This window comes from Propithecus coquereli, unplaced genomic scaffold, assembly GCF_000956105.1.
Source record: "Propithecus coquereli isolate 6110/MARCELLA unplaced genomic scaffold, Pcoq_1.0 Scaffold141, whole genome shotgun sequence".
Taxonomy (NCBI): domain Eukaryota; kingdom Metazoa; phylum Chordata; class Mammalia; order Primates; family Indriidae; genus Propithecus; species Propithecus coquereli.
Genome location: NW_012138414.1, coordinates 1,092,417 through 1,095,730, shown reverse-complemented (window position 1 = coordinate 1,095,730; position 3,314 = coordinate 1,092,417). Strand labels below are relative to the sequence as shown.

The 3,314-nt window shown below is 36.5% G+C and overlaps 1 protein-coding gene across 1 annotated transcript in view; it reads left to right on the top strand.

The window, feature by feature from the left end:
- The window catches only part of SLC35B3 (solute carrier family 35 (adenosine 3'-phospho 5'-phosphosulfate transporter), member B3), a 51,187-nt gene that overhangs the window by 26,930 nt on the left and 20,943 nt on the right, over positions 1-3,314 (top strand).

Here is a 3,314-nt window from a genome sequence, read left to right as displayed (position 1 = left end):
TTGAATTTTACTACCATATGTACATGTGAGTATTATCATTTAGTTCCAATTTAATAGTGAGTACATGTGGTGTTTGTTTTTCCATTCTTTCAGTACTTCATTTAGGAGGATGGTCTCTAGTTCCATCCAGGTTGTTACAAAAAGTATTAGTTCACCATTTTTTTATGGCTGAGTAATACTCCATGGTGTACATATACCACATTTTATTAATCCGCTCATGTGTTGATGGGCACTTTGGTTGTTTCCACATCTTTGCAGTTGTGATTGTGCTGCTATAAACATTCAAGTGCAATTGTCTTTTTTATAGAATGTCTTTTTTCCCTTTGGGTAAATACCCGGTAGTGGAATTGCTGGATCAAAATGGTAGTTCTACTTTTGGTTTTTTGTGGTATCTCCATATTACTTTCCATAGAGGTTGTACTAGTTTGCAGTCCCACCAACAGTGTATAAGTGTTCTTTTCTCTGTGCATCCATGCCAGCATCTGTTGTTTTGGAACTTTTTGATAAAAGCTGTTCTCACTGGAGTTAGATAATATCTCATTGTGGTTTTGATTTGCATTTCCCTTATGATTAGAGATGATGAGCATTTTTCATATGTTTATTGGCCATTAGTCTATCTTCTTTTGAAAAGCTTCTGTTCCTGTCTTTTGCCCACTTTTTAATGAAGTTGTTTGATGTTTTCTTGTTGATTTGTTTGAGTTCTTTGTAGATTCTGGTTATTATCCCTTTATTGGATGCATAGCATGCAAATATTTTCTCCCATTCTGTAGGTTGTCTCTTCGTTCTATCGATTGTTTCTTGGCTGTGCAGAAGCTTTTTAATTTGATCAGGTTCCATTTTGTTGTTGTTATTGCTGTGATTGCCTTTGGGCTCTTCTTCATAAATTCTTTGCCTAGGCTGATATCTATAAGAGTTTTTCCAGCTTCCTCTTCTAGAATTCTTAGAGTTTCATGCCTTAGGTTTAAGTATGTTATCCATTGTGAATTCATTTTTGTGAGTAGTGAGAGGTGAGGATCCTGTTTCAGTCTTCTACATGTGGCTATCCAATTTTCCCAGCACCATTTATTGAATAAGGAATCTTTTCCCCAGTGTATGTTTTTGTCTGCTTTGTCAAAGATCAGATGGCAATAAGAAGATGGTTTTATATCTGGGTTCTCTGTTCTGATCCATTGGTCTATGTCTCTCTTCTTGTACCAGTACCATGCTGTTTTGGTTACTGTGGCCTTGTAGAATATAGCTTGAAGTCTGGTAAAGTGATGCCTCCCAATTTGTTCTTTTTTCTTAAGGTTGCTGTGACTATTCCAGGTCTTTTCTGGTTCTATACAAAGCATAGAATTATTTTTTCTAGATCTGCAAAAAATGGGCATTGGTATTTTAATGGGGATTGCATTGAATCTGTAAATCACTCTGGGTAGTATAAACATTTTAACAATGTGATTCTACCGATGCATGAGCATGATCTGTTTTTCCATTTGTTTACATCCTCTGCTATTTCCTACTTCAGTAGTTCTCCCTGTAGAGGTCTTTCCCCTCCTTCGTTAAATATATTCCTAGGTATTTTATTTTCTTTGTTGCTATTGTGAAAGGTATTGAGTCTTTGATTTGGTTCTCAGCTTGACTGTTGTTGGTGTATAAGAATGCAACTGATTTGTGTACATTGATTTTATAACCTGAAACTTTGCTGAATTTATCAGTTCCAGAAGTCTGTTGGCAGAATCTTTGGGGTTTTCTAGATGTAAGATATCATCAGCAAAGAGCAATAGTTTGACGACTTCTTTCCACATTTGGAAATTACCCCCAATTATTTATTTCTTAATTTACCTCCGCATATACACCCATCTCTGAATTATTTAAGTGGTACTACTGCTCTTTAGATCTTTAATTAGCTAAACTCTCTGCTTAGTGTTTTTTCTTTTCTCCTCCTTTTATATGAATACCAATGTACTGGAAAGAGAACAGAATTTGGAGTTAGAAAACATGGATTTGGGTGTTGGCACTGTCTCTTATCACCTCTGTCAAAACCTCAAGGAATTTCTGAAATTCCCTTAGCTTTATTTGAGGATCAGATATGGTAATGTGTACTAAAGCACATCATAAACTGTTATACCCTAAATATGCTACTTCTTATTTCTCACCAGAGATTATCTTGTAATTTTGTTATTAATTACTGTGAGTTTTTAACAAAAGAGATCTGTCAAATTGGTTTTGAGCAGTTTTTGAAGTTATAATTTTCCCACCATTTCTGAAGAAGCAAGCAATTGAGGTATTAAATAACACAGAAACAGTGAGAATCCTGGAGGCAAGCTGAGGAAATCTACCTTCCTCATTTTACCAATGAGAATACAAAGACTTAGAGAAGTGCTAGGATTTTTATGAGATCATATTGCATGTTGCTCTCAAAGTTGGAACTTTGAATTTGGGTCCCCTGAGTTTCAGGCTAGTTTTCTTTCTGCCTGTCCTATGCTGCTTTTCTAATTATTTCTTATGATTTTTCCGACTTGAATTTTATTTCTGGCCACTGTTTGCAATTTATCATTGAGGAAATTTGACTGCTGTGACTTGTATCATTCCCTGGAGAAGTGTTGCTGTCCTCCTTTACTGACACTGTCCCACTGAGGGTTGGTCACAACCTCAGACAGCATGGACACGGGTTACATACACTGATGATGCGGGCATGCCAACTTACTTCCACATGGATTTTAAATGTTCTCTACTATACTCGTAGTTAAGTAGAAGAGGCCTCAAAATTGAAATGTAAATGTAAATGATACATTTTAACTGAGTTTTTCCAGTAAATTATTTTACCTTATATACAACGATATAAAAGATGAGGAATTTTGTTGCCTTGATTTAAACGTGAACACAAATCACAAAATGGAAATTACCTCTAAGTGTGTAGCACAGATTATGTGAGTAGTGTCTGTCACACCATTGTCTGACACCACATTGTGTTTGTCACAGCAGTGTACAGGATTATTATTTTAAAACATTAAATATCTAGTCAGAGTGAGCATATGCTCACAGTAATGGCTCAAAATTCTGAAGATGGCAAATTAATAATCTTTAGGAAATCCAGATAGAGCCAAATTAAAAGATTTGAAAGGCTGGGCACAGTGGCTCACGCCTGTGATCCTAGCACTCTGGGAAGCTAAGGCAGGAGGATCATTTGAGTTCAGGAATTTGAGACCTGCCTGAGCAAGAGTGAGACCCCATATGTACAAAAAATAGAAAAATTAGCCAGGCACAGTGGCACATGCCTGTAGTCCCAGCTACTCGAGAGGCTGAGACAAGAGGATCACTTGAGCCCAGGAGTT